The sequence below is a fragment of the Heterocephalus glaber genome, unplaced genomic scaffold, assembly GCF_053883595.1.
Source record: "Heterocephalus glaber isolate CG9 unplaced genomic scaffold, H.glaber_assembly_v1.0 deba00001613, whole genome shotgun sequence".
Classification (NCBI taxonomy): Eukaryota; Metazoa; Chordata; class Mammalia; order Rodentia; family Bathyergidae; genus Heterocephalus; species Heterocephalus glaber.
This window is the reverse complement of record NW_028258384.1, coordinates 38,229,074-38,249,542: the sequence shown is the minus strand read 5'-3', so window position 1 is coordinate 38,249,542 and position 20,469 is coordinate 38,229,074. Positions and strand designations below refer to the sequence as shown.

Sequence of the window (20,469 nt, the reverse complement as noted above, 5' to 3'; positions counted from 1 at the left end):
AAGCCCTGAGACTACACTGCCATTCTGAGACAAGGTAGATAAGGAATAGCGTGACTACAACCAACTAGATGGGCTCAACTTAGCATTTCCATCATCTTATCTCATATTGCACATAGTCATTGTGCACATCATTCCCCTCATTTAGATAATAAGCTACTTGAGGGTAAGAGCCCCTTTGTCATAATTATATGCCTTCATGTTAGCAAGTACAGTATCTTGTTCATAATTGGCATTACATGTGAGGAGATTAAATTAAACTATGCATTCTACCTAATTGTTGCAACTATGCATAAGCTTTGCCTAATGTTACATAAATTTAAAAGGCTACTTATGGCAGGTCAGAGACAAGAAAGTATGTTTGGAAATTTCAGCACCAATCTAACTGCAAAAACTGTTAGGCATCATTTAGAAGCCAGCTAATATCTCTTTATTAACAGCTCATTTTTAAATATATGACTTTGTAATGTCTAACGCACTTCCATGCCTTATTCATATTTGAGCCTGATAATACTGTGAAGAAGGGAGTGCCATCTCCATTTTCCACATGAAGAATTTACAAAGTATAGAAGTTAAGTGGCTTGCCGAGGGTCACAACATAACTTAAACAATTGAGACTAGAATGCCTTACATGCCTAAACTCTTGTAAGTTCCCTTTTAACTACACACTATACCAATTCAATTATACCCAAATAAACACACAAATGAATATAATCTTCATATATATACTTTTGTCCTCTTAAAATATGATATAACAGGTCTAGCTTTTTCATTTCACCCTACTTCAGGTTGGTACTTACTGTTTTCAATCACTTTTCCCATCCAAAGATCCAAGGGTAGGTGGTTTACTGATACAGCTCCAACAGGTTTTGCTGGACAGTTGTACTAGTTCTTAGATGGCCTTGTTTTGGAGCTTGCCTCTTCTGAGGCACTCACCAAAAGAACTCTGCTATCAGAGCCAGGGGTGTGTTGTTTCAGAGAGCTTCACCAGGGTGATATCATTACAGTGTGTAATGGCGGGTAGCCATTTCTAAGATCATTTGATCAGGAGGAGCTGAGCTACTTGTTAGGCAGGAGATTTGCAAAAGCAGCTGGACAAGCAAGGGAGTCAGTAGCTCCTTTTACAGCTGTCTAGTTTCAATCTTAGATTATGCAAGAGATAGCATACTGCTGACATACACAGAAGCACACTCACACAGAATACATTTATATTCTTGCTCATTCATACAAGCAAATGTGGTCGATTGTACAGTCTTGTTAGCTTTTCAATTTATTTTTATTGGTACATGTTTACAGTACATAATAATTATATTCATCTTAGAGAATTGGTACATGTACATAACACATCTTAATTCTTTTTACTTCCCCTTCCCCTCTCCATCCCTCCATTTCTTAGTAGTCCTATTCTCTGCTAATATTTTTCTGAGTGACTTCCATTGTTTTCAATAGGAATCTGACATTGAGTTCAATAAGACAGCATATCATAGTTGGAAATTTCAATGTCAGGTTGAAAAAAAGGAAATCTATAGATATATCCCAGCAGCTACACCTCATATACTGTGTACATTATGAAGGACGAGTAGCTGTTTTTCAAATGTTTTCTTAAACCTCTAAATATATGCAATACTGTGTTTTACTGTTCATTGTGTATGCTGCATAAGCCAATACTAAGAAAATGCTAATGATTATCTGATGTGTATTTATATTTGCACAAACTGATGCATTTAGCAGGTTTCAGCTTTTCCTTTCCAATGCTGATGCTTCTAAGAGAAAATATGATGTATAAAGAGTAGAGGTAGAGATACTTTTAGGCATTAAAACACAGAAAAAAGTACCATAAAAGATATCTAAAAGAAATAAGTGGGTAAAAGAAAAGGGAAGCCAAGTCTAGTAATAACACATTTCCCAGCTCTTAGAGAATGTAACATTCTTGTAAACATTCAGATAGAACAAAGTAGAGGCATATAAACACCCCAAGTGAGCAGGGTATGGCAAACCAATGTCCTGAGTCTCTGGAGTTCTAGTTGAGGGTACTAGTTCCTATACATGCATGATAATTATATCTGATCCCAGTGAAATATCCACAAATTTCCTCAAATTTAAGCCCAGCAATTCAGTTCCTGCATTTTCAGGGCTTTGTGCATACTATAGAGATGTTTGAATGCCACTTTTCAACCTATGAACCATGGCCCATCACTGTAGGTCTTGTTCTACTCTCAGTTTCTCTGTAACTAAATCGACTTTCTACAAGGAAGGTGTTCATGGGATGTCTGAAGAGAAGAGCTGCAGAGGGGCAATTTAGATCTGATATTTCTAAACCAGGAACAGATCAATTTAGCAAAAGCTCACATTTCACCAAAAGAGTACTTCTCACCAGAACAAGAAGTCAAGAAATTTGAGCTGGCATAAAATGAAACAAATCATCTTCATGTGGTTTTTGTTTTCCCTTAACTAAAGTTAACATGGACACATTTTAAAGGAGCTAAGCATGTGCTTCAGTATCTAATTTGGAGCACTGGGTAAAAATGGGGGAATACCATCTGTAACAAAAATTGGTTTCAATCAAAAACTGACGGGACACATGATAATTGAAGCCCACTGGAAAAGTGAAAATCTCTGCAATAAAGGCACACCAGACCACCATAGTTGGTAAGTTGGAGGCAACACCACCTCCCATCGGAACCTGGACTATCTTTAGGGGAAGGGCAGCTGGAACCTGCAGTAGAACCTAGTAGAACCTTGCAGAGTTAAACCCAGCAGGAGGTCAGAGATCTCAACTTGGGCCTTGAAGGCAGAAATCAGCCTGAACCTCAGGGGACAGCTGCTGGCTTGCTGAGACTAACTGACTTAGATCTGCACATTCCTGCCCACACTGTCTATAGTGACAGCAGAGACATACACTGAAGGAGGCCCTTTATTTTTATTTTTTAATCTTCAAAGTAATTTTTTCTCTTATTTTCAATATTTTTTCTAATTTTTATCTATTCCTTTCTCTTTTCAAACTTTTCCCTTATTTTCTCTTTTCTTTTTTTTCTTTTCTTTCTCTTTCTTTCTTACTCTCTCTCTCCCACCTAACAATGAAATAATAGAACTGAACAGAGCTTTTGAAGAAATGGACTTAACAGGTGTCTACAAAATGTTCCAACCCAAAAAATCAGAATATACATTCTTTTCAGCCGCACACGGGCCATTCTCCAAAATAGACCGCATGCTGGCTCATAGAACATGTTTAAGTAAATGCAAAGGAACTGAAGTTATGCCCTGTACATTATCAGATCATAGGGCAATTAAACTGGAGATCAATAGCAAAAGAAACTGCAAGAACTGCACAAACACATGGAAATTGAATAACACCATCCTGAACAACCAATGGGTCACAGAGGAAATTAAAGAAGAAATTAGACAGTTTCTACAATTAAATGATAATGCCAATACAACATACAGGAATCTATGGAACACAATGAAAGCTGTTCTATGTGGGAAATTCATAGCAGTAAATGCCCTTATTAGGAAAATAGAGTGAGCTCAAATAAACAACCTAATGTTGAATCTTAAGCTCCTAGGAAAAGAAGAGCAAGACAAACCCAAAGCTCATACAAGGGAGGAAATAATAAAGATCAGAGCAGAAATCAATGCAATGGAGACTAAGAGAACGATACAAAAAAATCAACAAATTGAAGAGTTAAGTTTTTTGAAAGAATAAATAAAATCGATAAACATTTAGCCAACCTTATCAAAAAAAGGAAAGAAAAGGCTCAAATTCATGCAATTTGGAACGAAAAAGGTGAAGTCACAACAGATTCAGCAGAAATCCAGAGGATCATCAATACCTACTTCGAAAACCTGTACTCTAATAAAATGGAAAACACAGAAGAAATGGACAGATTCCTAGACACATATGAATTACCAAAGTTGAGCAAAGAAGATATAAAAATTCTCAACACCCCAATTACAATCAGTGAAATTGAAAATGTAATTAAAACTTTACCAACAAAGAAAAGTCCAGGTCCTGATGGCTTCACTGCTGAATTCTACAAGACATTTAGAGAAGATCTATTGCCACTACTCTTTAAACTCTTCAATGCAATTGAAAGGGAAGCAATACTTCCAAATTGATTCCTGGAAGCAACTACTAGTTTGACTCCAAAACCAGGTAAAGACCCAACCAAAGCAGAACTACAGGTCAATGTCCCTAATGAACATAGCTGCAAAAATCTTCAATAAGATACTGGCAAACAGAATACAGAGGGTCATCAAGAAGATCATACACCATGACCAAGTTGGATTTATCCCAGGGATGCAAGGATGCTTCAGCATACATAAATCAATAAATGTAATACACTGTATTAACAGCGTCAAGAACAAAAACCACATGATCATCCCAATAGATGTAGAAAAGGCATTCGACAAAATCCAACACCCATTCATGATAAAAACCCTACAGAAAATTAGAATAGATGGTCTTTATCTCAAGCTAATAAAGGCTATCTGTGAAAAACTAACAGCCAACATCATGCTAAATGGTCAAAAACTGAAAACTTTCAGGCTAAAATCAGGAACAAGACAAGGATGTCCACTATCACCACTCCTGTTCAATATACTTCTGGAAACATTAGCCTCAATTATTAGACAAGAGAAAGAAATAAAAGGAATAAAAATAGGAATGGAAGATGTTAGACTGTCATTATTTGCTGACGATATGATACTCTGCATAGAAGACCCAAAACATTCTGCCAAAATACTTGTAGACTTAATTGATAGATTCAGTAGAGTAGCTGAATACAAGGTCAATGCTCAAAAATCAATCACCTTCTTGTATACAAATAACAGACTGAGAGAGAAATTAAGGAAACAATTCCTTTCACAATAGCATCCCCAAAAATGAAATATCTAGGAATCAATCTAACATAGGAAACAAAAGACCTCTACACTGAAAACTACAGCATTCTGAAAAAAAGAGATCAAAGAGGATATAAGAAAATGGAAAGATATCCCTTGTTTTTGGGTAGGAAGAACCAATATAGTGAAAATGACCATATTTCCAAAGCTGCTATACAGATACAATGCAATCCTGATTAAAATCCCAACAGTATATTTCACAGAACTAGAGAAAACAATCCAAAAATTCATTTGGAACCAGAGAAGACCTAGAATAGCAAAAGCAATTCTAGGCAACAGAGATATGACAGGGGGTATCACAATCCCCAACTTGAAACTATACTACAAAGCCACTATGATGAAAACAGCATGGTACTGGCAAAGAAACAGACCTGAGGATCAGTGGAATAGATTAGAAGGTGCAGAAACAACTCCAGACATACTCAGCTACCTCATTTTTGACAATAGAGCCAACCATCCTCACTGAAGGAAAGATAGCCTCTTCAATAAATGGTATTGGAAAAACTGGATTTCAACATGACAAAGATTAAAACTAGATCCCTATCTTTCACCAAGCACTAAACTAAGATCGAAGTGGATTAAAGATCTAAATATTAAGACAGAAACATTTAACTTGCTGGAAGATAAGCTAGGTAGAACTCTTGAAGACACTGGCATAGGAAAAGACTTTATGAACAAATCCTCAGTAGCACAGAGCTAGCACAAAGAATCAACAAGTGGGATCTCATCTTACTAAAAAGCTTCTGCACTGCAAGAGAACCCACCAACAGAGCTAAGAGACAACCTACAATGTGGGACAAAAATTTTACCAGGTGTTCCTCAGACAAAGGTCTACTATCTAGAATACATAAAGAACTCAAAAAAAAAAAAATCAGACCCCCCAAATATAAAAACCTGATTCAAAAATGGGCATCTGAAATGAACAGACATTTCTCAGACAAACAAGTAAAAGCAGCAAATAAATATATGAAAAAATGTTCAACATCAATGGTCATTTGAGAGATGCTGATGAAAACAACACTGAGATTCTACCTCACACCAGAAAGAATGGCTACTATCAAGAAATCAACCAATAACAAATGTTAGCAGGGCTGTGGGGAGAAAGGAACCCTACTCCATTGTTGGTGGGAGTGCAGACTGGTGCAACCACTGTGGAAATCAATATGGAGATATCTCAAAAAAACTAGGATTAGAGGTTCCATTTGACCCAGCTATCCCTCTGCTGGGTATCTTTCCAAAAGAATTAAAAGAATCATACCACAGTGATATACGCACACCCATGTTTATAGCAGCACAGTTTGTAATAGCTTAAACTGGGAAACAGCCCAAATGCCAATCAACTGAAGACTGGATAAAGAAGATGTGGTTTTTCTGTAAAATGGAGCAATACTCAGCCATAAAGAATGAGAAACTAGGGCCCGTGGATTTAGCTCAGTGGTTTCGCCGCCTGCTGTGCAAGCGCAAGGACCAGAGTTTGATCCCTGGTACCCCCCCCCCAAAAGAATGAGAAACTAGAGACATTTATAGCTAAATGGATGCACACTAAGGCCATACTCTTAAGTGAAATAAATAGGACACACATGTGTAAATACCACATAGTTTCTCTGGTGTGAAAAAGTGAAAGTATAAATAAGGTTCAAATGGTATAATTGATAATGAGAAATAGGAAGAAAAGGTCTAAAGGAGTTTGGGAAGTGGGAATGGTAGGGGAAAGGAAAGAAGAGAAAAGAAAAAATATGAGGAAAGGAAAAAAGGAAACAAAGTCTCTGTAAATAGGGAAAGGTGGAGGGGGTGAAGAGAGGGCAGGGAAATGGGGAAAAAATAAGAACTAAATACATCATGGAAAGGTACAAGATCCCAATGATGAATGTAACTGTATTGTATACCTAAAATGTACCAATAAACTTAATGGAAAAAAAAAAACTGAGGAGACAATGGAATGTAAGAAGACATACTTTCCATCTATCCCACTTCACAAATAGCCACACCCATAATAAAATGTCACACTTTTGGGGCCCCAAGAGGGCAATATATCTCTGTTTGATTTCAGATTTTTTGAGATGAAAGTCAACCAGAAATCAAAAAAGATAAAGCATTGTGACCCCCACCAAAGACAAATGTTTTGCTGTAAAGAAGTCTGACCATGGGTGGAAGACCATTATCCTCTCAAAGCAGTTCTCTAGAAACCAAAAATATGATCTGAAAGGTAACCTCACAATTGTGTATGCTGACTTTTCATGGGCTCCCTATGACCTTCTGACATAAACTCTTCACTGGCAAGTTGTGGATCCACCAAGTAGCTTGCCCATTGCATTCTATCACTATATTTGCTGGCTGCAGCTACCACTATCCACTTATACAATAAATGGCTCATGATTGCTTCATGCTAGAGCAGTTCTCTAACCTAGCATGATTACTTTTGCCTCCCCAGTGCTCACACATATACAAAAAGAAGAATCCTATGAACCCAAGCCTTTCTGTGGCCCTGGGAAGCTCTGAAGCTGAAAAAACAGGGTCCAGCCTTCACCTCAAAGGAAAGAACATGTGGTACTCTAGGAGAATGACAGCAGATAAAGCAAAAAACAAGGTTTCATGCAAGAACTGGAGTCCTCAGGCCTGAGGGGGAAATCAATCAGTAATTCCCATATTAGTCCTGTAGAGTTCAGACTGTGGCTTAGAATAAACACATTGTGATGAAAATATTGGGAAGAGAAAAGGGAGGGAACTTGGGTGTTCATAATAAATATATGAAATTATGTTCATTTCAGAGTGTTCCTTCTCCCTTGAGATTGAGCTTGATAAGTACCTTATGACATAGCACTCCTCATCACATCAGCCAACCACTAGCTTGTTTTATGTCCTTTAGCTGATCACTAGGTAGGATGCATTCTCTTCTTTACAGCTGCTTAATAAGGACTTTTAAGTTACACAGCTGCATGGAGAGAAGATCTTATTTTGGTCTGACATTGTCTTTTACAGGAAAATATAGCAATGCTTTATCCTTTTTGGTTTCAGGTTGACTTTCAAAGAAACTGAGACCAAAGAGAGATACAACACCCTCTCTCAGAACCCAGAAAGTGTGATCTATAGTTAAGACCCCTTAAACAACCCATCTGTATATGCACTCATTTACTTAGGTGATAGGCATAAGGAAATAAATAAGTGCCAAGTAGTGAGTTAGGTTATAGGCTTGAGCAGTAGATTTCATCCATAACTGTACATTATATACAAAATATATCTGAAATAGAGAGACAAAAGTAGAACTACTACCAAATGAGTAAGGGTATGTACATTGCAAATTGAAGAATATTTTTAAAAAGAGGAGCTATAGCACTTCGGAAGAGAGTAAAATTCTTTTTAACTGACTTCTATCCAATTACTTGAGAAGACAGTGCCAATAATCATACTATCACACATAATGACTGTGTTGGGTATTGTTCCAAAAGAGCTTAACAGCCTGGTCTTACCCATGCCACCATTATATGTTCCAGGTATGGCATCACATGTAGGGGGTATAAAAAGTGATGAATAAAGATGAGTTCTTACCTTTAAAGAGCTCACAGAGTGATGAAGAAGGCAGACATGCATAGCTACAATAGGAATACAATGTAATGCAACTGAGGTAGGCATGAGATACTTTGGAGAACAGTCAGGTTATCTAATATTTTCAGAGGGGTCAGGGGATATAATACTTGAAGAGGGTATGAAGAATGTGTAAGAGTTCACTGGGATTTGAAAAGTAGAAAGCACTAGTTTGTCATAAGGTACTATCATTTAATAGTATATCCCAACCAGTGACTACTTCAAGCATACTAGGTAAGGTTTCTTAGCCTAGGGCAACTGTCCCTACTGAACTAAGTGTTGTTGATGCTATATAAGGAAGAAAGCAGAACTCAAACCTGTGTAAGAAAGCAACACATGCAAGACAAAGAGCCAGCACACTGGCTTCTGGTGAACTACAAAAGAAGGGATCAACAGAGTCCTACACAAAGCATTTTCTAGAACCATATATATATATATATATATATATATATATATATATATATATATATATATATATGTGGGCAGAACATTGTGGGAAAGTATTAGGAAAGTAATGCTTGGAAAAATAAACATTTTCTTGTTATATTTAAAAATAAGTTGCAACTTGTTCTGCAGTCTTAATCTGTGAAGTTGATTTTTACTTAGCAGATCATTTATAAACCCAAAAGAATTATCTCCAACAAAGGTAGAAGAACTAATTCTAATTCTAGGTCTACTTATAAGTTATTCTGTTATGTTCAGAAAATTACTAAACCTACACGCATCTACCAATCCACTCAGCATTTACACAGTGCCTATTAAGTGCCCAAGTTGTCAGAGGATATTTTGGAAGGAGGTGTCAGAGGATCTAGCACTTGAGCAGAGTACTGAAGGATGTACAGGAGTTCACTATAAAGTTAGAGATTAACAAGGAACAACCTTAATCCTTGAAGAAATTTAAAATGTAATTAGTGTCAGCCATGACAGTCAGTGCAAAGATGAAAACAGATTTGTATCAAAGGAGGGAGGAAGATAAGAAAGGAGAGAGAGGGAGAGAGAGGGAGAGGAAGAAAGAGGGAGGGAGGGAGAGAGAGAGAGACTCTTTGAACAATGTGAGGAGGCAGCTTCACAGAGGAAGTGCATTTCAGTTGGGTTAGGAAGAACAAGTAACTAAATCATGGGGAAGGCATGCTCCAGGCACAGGGAACAATGTGTGTACAGGCTCAGAGATGAAAGACTAAGGCAGGGATAAAATCAGTAGAGATAAACTAAGAAGGCCCTTGTATGTCTTTTTATGGGATTTGGACTCTGTCCATAGAGGTCTCAATTAGTGGGATAGCATAATTAACTTTGAATTTTATAACTACTATATCACTCAAGTGACAATGTAATAAATATCTACAAGTGAAGACATAATCTTTCCCCAAGTGGTAACATGGAAATAATTTTGAAAAGGAACACTGAAAAAATGAACCAGGAAAGAAGAAACACAAACAATACTGAAAAGGAAGACAGGAGAACAGAAACTTTGAGAAGGGCCTCTATTTCGGACATTGGCCAAAGATAAGAGGGATGATAGTCCTGGTGGAATTAACTGGCTTTGGGACCCCAAATGGAAACCTCAGTAGAAATATCTTTCTATCCCAAGGGGTCCACAGGTGTGGGAAATCTAATAGCTTTTGTAGCCTTTAGTTTGTGTTTGGAATTCCAAAAAGAACTGTGCTTGTTTTGCCATATTTGTGAAATGAATAGCCAACTAGCTTACAGTGGTGATAGAAAACAAATAATGAATTTAGTGTATATATAACAAGCAAGATTATGATACAGTTCCCTTGTATAAGTAGCCATTGGATGATGAGCAATAATTATATTCTCAATAGAATAAGAACAAATTGTTCTAATGCTTTTTGGCCAACAGAACATCCCTTAGAATGAGTTTTGTGGAAAATTCATCTAAATATTTTTAGATGGACTCTACCAACATTCTAAAAAGACTAAATCCTGCAAACAGATATCAAACATGACTTTTATATAATTCAACATACAAGAAAAAGAGGATAAAAACAGTGATACATTGAAAATCTCAGTAAAAATTAAATCAGAAATATTTAGTGGGAGGCAAGGCAAATATTTAAGCTTGTTGTCCTTGAGAGATATAATGCACACAGGAAGTAATAAAAAGCTGAAAGAGTCATCAATTCACCTGTGGTAGAAAAACTTATCTCTAGTTACATCTATTCTCTGTACAGATGACAAGATTAAGACAGTACATGCAATTGCAGCAGTAGCTCTAACACGTTCATTTGGCATTATGGAATTATTCAAAACAGAGCTGAACATATGGGCTGAAGATTTCAATCTGGAGAGCATGAGCATGGGAATGCATGCAATTGCCCAGAAAGACTATACAATAAGAGAAAAGAGATGACATTTGGGAAACACCAACATTTAGGGGCTGGAAAAGGAAGAGGAGCCAGTGATTACTGAGAGAGATGATCAAAGCAGTGGACTACATGATGCTATGGAAACCAAGAGAACAGTTTTTTGAGATGAATGTATTGCTGAGACAAATATTTCAGAAAGGTCAAAAGTATTTCTATCTTTTTGTTCTCCCATCCTCTCTCCAAAGTTTACCCAGCTTGATGTCTTATAATTTTCATGTCAGGAGAAAAATGATCAAGTGGCACAAGATGCCTGTTAATGTGTTTCAGGGTATCTTAAGAAATCTCATACTCTAGATATTTGTTATAAGTAAAGCCACATGAAGTGAACCACTTAGTAGATCTTAAGAAAGATTTTCCTCTTGGTGGCGAACTTCACCACTATGGCCATTACTTGGCCCGGTTCAGAAGAGTACTGTTACGATATCACATTTGTTATGATTTTACAGTGTACTGGGAATTGCTCAGGATACAGAAAAACAGTAGGTTTCAGCTAGTAGATAAAGAGTTGCTATGGGGCCGGGGATTTAGCTCAGTGGTTCCGGCACCTTTCTCGAAAGTGCAAGGTCCTGAGTTCGATCCCCGGTACCAAAAAATAAAAAAGAGTTGCTAGCATTTACATTTTTTCATAGAAATAGGTATGCTCAGTTCAAATAGCTCTTATTTGCTAACTATAGCCCCAGTAGGTGTTGCCAAGAGAAGATGCAAATAATCAGTCTGAACTGGTGCCTATTCAGCCTAGCACTGCTGCTAATGAGCTGTATGACCATGAGTATACTCTCTGGTCCCTCTTAATCTACTGCTTTATCTGGCAAAAGAGACCACCTTACCAGAAGGTTGTGAGGATACTAAGATCCATCCACATGTGGGAGTTGTTCTGAAATAATTTAAGATATTCTATCAATAGAGATGTTTATAATTAAGACATTCTACCAGTGGAGCATGTTTACAATTACTGCTAGAGATTTTAGAAGCCATAGTAAAATCGCCATTATTCATTGAGATTTTATCAGATCCCAGGAAGTCTGCTAAAAGTTACTCATGTATAAGTTCGCATAACTTGCATAACCAGATGAGGTATTATTTCCATTTAAAGACAAAGAAATTGATGTGAAGCAGCATTAAAAGTCACTTGCCTAAGCCCATAGACCTAGTAAATGGAAGAGTATGGCTATACAATCCCATGTCTGTGTGACTTCAAAGCCCATGCTCTTATTTATATTCTCTCAGTCAAACAAAGTTTAATATATGATGTATTCTTAGCCATTCACAGCCTTTGTTTAAACATAAATGTTCTCAAGGCTTTGAAGCATATGAACTATTCCTCCACGACCCCTTACCCAGAAAACAAACATCCAATATTAAGATTGAGGCACCATATTGCCTGTGATCAGAGCCTCCATCAGCATTAGAATTTCCTTCCATCATCCTCTCTTCCAAATTTTGCTGCAGTAAATAAAGGTGGTTTCACTGAGGGCCTCATGGATTTCAAGGCAGAAGTTGGGTGACTAGAAGAATAAGAAACCTTGGTATGGTGGTGTGATAAACATATCCTAAAGTGATAGAGGAATTCAGGAAACTCCATGGATGAATCCTATTTTTCACTCATTTTCTTAGGCGGAAATGAGCTTGTGGTTAAGTAGAAATAAAGATTTAGAGAAAACACGGGTAAGGTTTTGTTTTGTTTTGTTTTTCGGTACCCAGGGATCGAACTCGGGTCCTTGCCCTTGCGAGACAGGTGGCGTAACCACTGAGCTAAATCCCGGGCCCCTACACAGGTAAGTTTTATGAAAATCAGGTCTTTGGCTACAAAAAGCCATGCTTCCTATTATCTTAGGGTCCTGTCCCTTTGAAGGAACCTTTGAAAGGCTCACCTAAGTTATGTCATTTCATCCTCATAATAACTCCATGAAGTAGATGGTATTACATCACTCACATTTTCCAGATGAGTATACTGACTCGTGAGAGAGATACATAATTACTGAAACAAATTATGCAACTAGGAAGTGGCCAAACTGCAACAGAAATGCTGTTCTGGCTGAATCCAACATTGGTGTTCCTAGTGCCTTTGTCATAATGGGAAACTAGGTTATTAATATTTTTAAAAGTATAAAATATCACATAAATGCAAGGAGGGAGGTCTTATTATTTAGTGCTTCTCACTGAATTCAAGTGAACCCAGGTAGGTGTACTTTTCCCCCTCTTAATTTCAGCCAGTCCTGTAAATTATGTAAACTGCCTTCAAAATGAGTCTCGGGGTATTGGCAAGAGACTATCAAATGTAAAACTGCCAAGCTGTTTCTCTAAAGCTGTCTCCAGGAGGAGGCAGTAGCTCAAGCCTAATTAAATTCTTTTCCTACCTTAGGCCCGGTGAAAAAAAGAGTCTGTTACACAATGTTCTGGAAAGATGGCGCACCTGTGTCCTGAGCAAGATGTCTGTGAGGATGTTTACTTTGTCAGGCAAGTAGATTCCCTAAATCCTGACTGCTGTTCCAACCACTTGTGGGCCTTTAAACCCTTTGGATCCTGAAGACTACTGGATCACATGATACAGATCCTTCTGATCCCAAGCTTCAAGCTGTGTACTCCTGCTTCACAGCGACTTCATTTTTCCTGCATAAATGAAATATCTTAAGGACCAAGTATTTGTCTTTCACCCATTTGAATCTCCCTCTAGGTCCAGTGCTATGTGAGGCCCATAGAAAATCCTTAATCTGAGCTGGTAACGCCACTGTAATTCTAAGATTGAGGAAGAGAGTCGTTTGATCTATGCTCACAGCACATTACTGCCCACCTACTCCTTTTGGTTTTTTAACTGAGCTGCTCTGGGCCTAGCCTTTGCTAGGCAGGAATCCAAAATAAATAATATGGTGCAGTTTCTGCTATCAAAGAAGTTCTCAGTCTAATGATGGGAGTCAGAGGGTTGGGTGATGTTCTAAAGCATAAGCTCTTCTCTGTGGCATCCCAGACCCATATCACATGGTACCTTGGGCATATTTTGCCCTCCCCTTTGTTCCAGGAAGACTCTAGCAAGGAAAGCTATGTACTAGAGAGGTTCCTACAAGGTGCTCTCATGTTTCTACATCTCTAGTGGTACACAGCTCTAGCACCAGGCTCCTGATCAACTGGTTCACTCCTGTTTTTGTGCTTATTTTTACCCTCTTGCAAGTATACAGTCTGTCTGGAGAGCAAGTTACTCCCTTAAGCTTGTCTTTACCCACACTTACAGAAAAACTTCCTCTAGTAACTTGTTAGTAACAACTGTTAAGATTTTAGTAGGGTCTATGTATGTGGTATGTGTATGTAAACTCACAGTTGATATTTATGTCAACATCTAGCTAGCTCATTAACTTTTTCTTTCCCTTTCTTCAATGTCATGTTACAGGCATAACAGTAGGCCTGGCTAGATTAGAGGTGCCTCGGAGAAGAAGGCCTACCTTTTTCATGTGTGTAATCATCAGGTAATTCCAAATCATAAACATAAAACTGGAGGCAAGCTCTTTTGCACAGGGAACCATTACGAGTGCCTAAAGAAACATACATATCTTCACTTTCCCCACTCCATAGGAGAGAAATGAGGTGGCAAATTAAGTCACAAATTTTCAGAAAATAAACACACCACCTGAAACCCACTTCTGTTGGACAGGATTAGTTAAGGATCCATTAGAAATGATCTCTGTAAAAAGAAACCATGGGGATAGAAAAGTTTGACCTTTGTCTTTTTAATCCTAGACATAAATTCTGCTCCTTTTAGCTCTGTATGGATCTATTTCCCACTGGCACTCAAACAAGACAAACACTCTTCCTTTGGCCAATGGTTATCAGAAAATCTTTTAAGATGCATAAAAAGAGCATTAGTAGCAAATAGGGGAAAAAAGAGTAACAACCATGATTATAAACTATTACCCGCAATTGGATACATCATTAAGAAAGTATGTAACTGTAGCAATATCAGTGTGGGAGCATGTGTAACAGTTTCAGAAAGTATGCAAGAGGGCCCAGGATTTAGCTCAGTGGTGCTGGGCCTGCCTTGCAAGTCCAAGGTCCTGAGTTTGATCCCCCATACTGGGAAAAACAAAAACAAAAACAGAGTATGCAGGAGTATGTGCATGAGAGTGTGGGTCACTATAGATATGTGAGAAACTGTCTGAATGGATGTGAGTGAATGTTATTATCTTAGTGAAACCATGTTTGTTAATGTCTATGTGACTATCTGTTGGTGTCAATGTGTCCATGTGACAGTCTGAGTAAGAGTGCACGGCAATTTGCAAGAGAGTGTGTGACTGCATGGGCATGTGGGTCAATGTAAGTAACTGTATCAGTGTGAGTGAGAACATGGTGGGGTAAATGTGTGAGTGTTGAATGCCAGTACTTGCCTGCCATGTGTAGATAAGTAATGGCCTATGTGTTAGTATATGTAGTTATCTATGTGAATTGACTGCTATAATGTGAACTATGTGTATCAATGTGATGTGTGAGAGTGTAAGGGCAAGTCAATGACTATACATGTCACTCCATGTGCACTGTGTGTAGCAATGTGGATGAGGGTTGGTCTGTATGAGAATAAGAAAATGAGAAGGTATAAAAATGTGGGTGGTGGTGGCACATCAGCCGTGGTGGTGCACACCTGTAATCCCAGCACTTGGGAGGCTGAGGTTGGAGGATGGCCACAAGTTTGAGGCCAGCCTGGATTACCTAGTGAGTTCAAGACCAGCCTGAATGATATAGAGAGACATCATCTCAAACAAAACAAAACAAACAAAAGAATGTGGGTGTGTAGTGTGACTGGGCTAGTGTAAAAATGTGAGATTATATGAGTGGAAGTTGGCATGTAAGAGGGTGCAGATGTGAATGAATGAGTGTGAGGGAGTGTGGTTGTGTGTTTACGGGGAATGAGCAAGAATGTAGTTTTGAGTTTGTGGTAGTCAATGTGAGAGTGAATATCTGAAAACGTGAGAGTGTAAGTACATGAACGTAGCTGTGCAGCAAATGTGGTTGTGTTAATGTAATTTCGTATGAATAATTAATTTGAATCGGTATATATATGTGTTGGTGTGTTTCAGAGTAAATACATCTGAATATTGTGATTGCATATGAGTGTGAGTGGGAAGAGTGATAGTTGTCAGTAAAGATGGCTTTGTGTGTGGCTTTATCAGGGTGTGTTACTGAGAGTTTGGTGTAGAGTACAATTATATCTCAGTGTGGTATGTAAAAATGTGTTTTCATATACAAGAGTGATTTTGTATGAATGTGACAAGAGAAGGGAAATGGTTTCAATACTGTCTGTATGGTGAAAGAGTATGTAGTTTTGAGTGTAAGAGCACAAGTGAGATGGTATTTATGGTGTGGGCACATGTTATAAACATGAATATGTGAGCACATGTGCACATGTGTGTGTTACTGGGATGAGTTGTGTGTGTGACTGTGAAAAGAAAATAGTGATAACATCAGCAGAAGCATGTTGAAGTATATGAAATTGAGAATGTTTATGGTTGTATGAGAAACAATTTGAAGTGTGGGCAAGGGGAAAGTTAAGCATATGTCGTGTTGTCTGTGATTGTGTAGACATTCTAGTGTCGAAGGCTGATTTTGTCATCTGTATGAATGTAAGCATGAATGTGTGTGACTATGAGTGAGAGAGAAATGTAAGAAAGAATTTAAATGTATGAGTGGACAAGAGAATAAGGGTGGGGAATGTATGGTAAGTGTGAGAGTGTGGGAGTGTGAAAATATATAGTATAGTATGTAAATTTGACTGTACATAAGGGTGAGTGTGGGTTAAATGTGACTCTGCAAGAGTATGAGTGTGCTTATGAGAGTATGTGTGTAGGTGTGTGTGTTTGTGCACATGTGCAAGCACTAAATGGTACCAAAATAACTTGGGAGGCTGAGAAAGTCCAGGAAGTGTCTTTGCTTCCAAAGCCACAGGGTATCTCCAGTTCACTCAAGTTATTTAGCCCTTCTCAATCTCTATCTCAACAATGATAATAATACCTAACTTGTGCTGATATAATTTGTACAATCAGAAGCAAAAACGCCATCAGAGAAAATACCTACCTTGGAGGGTTACTGTAGGAGCAAATAATATCATGCAACTAAAGTGTCTAGCACAAAGCTGGCAACAGTAGACACTCAATAAGTAAAAGTTATCATCACAGCTGTCATAGAACACCCAGGAGAGATCCCAGGGCTTGCTTCTTATTTTAGTCAGTTCTAGTTACCTTTTGTCAGTCAGGGTCTATAGAGGATCTCCTACCAGAACATCTCTAGAAAGTTGAATGCATCAGTATCGGCAAGGCTGTAATTTCATACCTTCAACTCCAAGACTGAAACTCTGGAGTTTCCCTTTCATGAGAAGGCATCACAGAAACAGCTGCCGCTAAGCTCTAGGTTTCCCTTGTGCTGTAGGCCCAGGGCCAGGGTATACTGCACTTACTGTGAAAGGGAATTGGATTGCATATTCCTTGTTTGTTTTTCTTGCTGGGTGTTTTTTTTTAAACTTTGGTTGGTTGTTTTTTACTTAGACAACAGGAGAGATGTCTAAGTAGCTGACAAAGAGATAGAGGACCAAATGGAGACAGAGGGCTAGCAACTTACAAACAGCCAGACTGCAGGAGAGAGGAGAGGCCGGATGGAGAAGCCAACAGAGGAAGCTACAATAACTGCCTGAGAGGAAGACAGAGAGCCAGGTAGATGACTAGAGGGTCAAGGTGAGAAAAATGAAAGTACAGAGGAAGAGAGAAGGTCAATTTGCAAACTGCTGGTGAATTGTCAGACACTTGGAAGGAACACTAGAGACCTGTAATATGTAGTCCCTACCCTTGAAGAACTTATAGTCTAGTTTGTCTGCCCAAATAGGTATTGCAGAAACCATGCAAGAATTATTTGAGGCAGGAGGGAAGCAAATGGCTGTACTGCATGCTACAGACACAGATGTTGTTGGAAGGCTGGGGGAGGACATGCATCCATACCACCTGGTTGGGTGGGAAGGCAGAGGGAAGGTTTGGGATGGTTTAAATGAAGCCTGCCAGGCCCAAAAGCAGGGGTGGGTGGATTGGGTGGGAGTACACTTTGAATAAGGTTAAAATTAAGGTTACGGGGCAATAGAAATCACAGGAATTGATTGGTCGATTTGTGTCATGTGGCTAAAATGGCACGCAGACATCAGGAAAGGAGGAGGAAAGGAAATGACAGCTTGATGGGAAGCATTTTCTGAGTTACACTGGAGCTGTTAGATGATGCTTGACATTTGCAAAGGACTTGGTAATGATTGTTGTTTCTCCTCTTCACCCCGAAATGTAGGTCAAAGCTGTCATTCTCATATTAGACATAGGGGAATCAAAAGACGCAGGGCAGCTGTAAGAGACCCAACTCCCCAGAAAGAAGGGGTCATGCCCTGAGGCCTAGGTAGGATCTTTGATATTGGGAGTTCAGTGGAAAGTAGCATTTACTTGGATTTCAAGAACCCCAACTCCCTGCCCTGAAGTCATTACTTACCTCACAAGGCTACCACTGGGGGACCTCAGCACAGGTGAGTATTGCCCACTGGGAAAGGGTCAAGCTGACTTCAGCCCTGATGGACTCAGTGCTGGGCAGCTGCCACAAGATGCAAGGATTCAGCGGCTCTTTCTTGGGGTAAACTTGCTAAGAGAAGCATGGGGGAGGGGGAACCTCTTTCTCCACCTGCTATGACTCCCCTGTTCAACTGCCTAGATCTCGCTCTCTCTCTCACACACATACACACACACACACACGCACGCACGCACACACACACAGTGTATGTGATTTCAGAAACTCTCTCAAGAAGTCTAGAAAATCAGAGGCAAGAAGTGTAAAAATCATTGTCGTGTGGGTTTCTAGAAAGAGCACTGAACTGGGAGTTAGGAGAGGGAAGGTACAAGTTGAGAACTGCTCTTTGTCACTTCACTACTCTGGAACTACTTAGTATCAACTGGAAAAAAAAAACCTGCCCTAGTTACTCTGGGCAAGTTTTGGAAGGGCTAAATCAAATAAGAGATGTGAAATATTTATATAATTTGCATAACTATGGATAAATTTGCATATTGCAGGAGGCAACAATAGTGTGCAATAGGAAAGAGAGATTATGGACAATTTTGGTTGGCTCTGAGAATATGTAAGCTTCTTGACAACCTAGAATTGCTATTCAGTTCTATTCATCTTTCAACTCCAGATCTCCACCTCCATTTGCATTCCCCTTCCCATCAACTTCTTTCACTTGCCTGGGAGAAAGTCTGTTTCCTAGGCAATAGCACTCTGAGGTCCCTGATCTTCTCATAGCTGCCGAAGGCCTCAACCTCTAATCCTATTTGAAACTTCCTTTTCCTTCCCTTCTACCTCCATTCTCCATCACTAAGATACCTTCCATAGCCTTCCCCAGATTTCTTAGAGTCAGTAAATACTGTTGGTTGTTGTTGCTTTGGTGATAATTTACGCTAATCTCCCCAGAGAGGTTTCCACATCTAACCATGCAGGAGAAAGGGTCTCTGTCTGTCTGTCTCTCTCCTCCTGTGTGTGTGCATGCGCACATGTGTGTTTGTGTGCATGTATGTGTATGTGCATGTGTGCTGGGATAGAATTAGAAACCATGACCTTGTGCATACTAGTCAAGTGCTCTGCCACTGAGTCACATTTCCAGCTGGGAATAAGGTCTCTTTAACCCCTCCATTTTTGGTTCTCTTCCCACAATCACCTGTGTCTCTCAGGGAGAGGGTAGTTTTCCTTTTAGAGTATCCCAAGTTCTGCAACCCCATTCTGCTTCCCCCTCCATCCCTCTCAATGCTATTTATCCTCAGAGAGAAGCTGCAACTATAAGTTTATTTCCAATAGAGCATGACCCAGGCTAACACACATTTTATTAAAAGACACCGAAATGCACACAGTCCTAATCCAAAAAGATGGATAGATGGATATCTCAAAATGGAAACAATAAAACTGAAGCCTTAGGAAGCCAAGAAAAGCTCCATGATCTCCAATTCCCCTTCACAAATAAAAAGACTAAACCATACCCTTGGCTTGCCTATTGCTCTGAGCGAGACTCCAGAGCACGTCTGTCCCCCAGCATCCCTGGCATTCCCTGTGTGCTTCCCACACTTACACTCTAAGCAGGCTTTCCAAATCCTACCCACTGCACCAGTGAGTGATGTACCAACCCCTCCCTTGCTGCATGAGCTCATCTTGCAGGAGGGTGAGGTGGAGAGTAGTAAGGACTGCAAAGCTCCAAAGAGGGGCAGGGCTTCAGAGGGTACAGGAACAATCTCAAGAAGCCTCTGTCCATTCCTGAGGCTGAGGGCTGGCTGGGGAGGCAACATCCACTCACAGTGGGGATCAGTGTGTGTGTGTGTGGGGGGCGGGCAGGCACACCAGCCTGTACTAACCAAGAACCTCCATGTTTTAAAGACAAATCAAAAGTTTTCCTTGAGCCTAGCTTCACTTCATCCCAGTTGCCCCATTTGGAACACCGTTTAGTAATTCCACAAAGCTGGCCATGAATTCACCAGTTGTACAACCTGAGCCGTGCAGAACCAACTGGCCGGAACTAGCCCTCCATCAGACAGTCATACTCCTCTCGCCTGCTTGTATTTTGCTGAGC

General features: G+C 39.3%; 1 protein-coding gene across 10 annotated transcripts in view; it reads right to left on the bottom strand.

Moving 5' to 3' along the window:
* Positions 1-20,469, bottom strand: part of Pak3 (p21 (RAC1) activated kinase 3) — a 308,173-nt gene that overhangs the window by 95,672 nt on the left and 192,032 nt on the right. The window contains exon 1 of one of the 10 annotated variants that reach the window (XM_087196765.1): positions 798-942. The exons of 8 other annotated variants lie outside the window; for them this stretch is intronic. The gene's annotated coding sequence lies outside the window, so the exon portion shown is untranslated. Of the gene's footprint in view, positions 1-797; positions 943-20,469 lie in introns of those variants that run through there. One more of the 10 variants, XM_021241581.2, reaches the window with a different exon arrangement.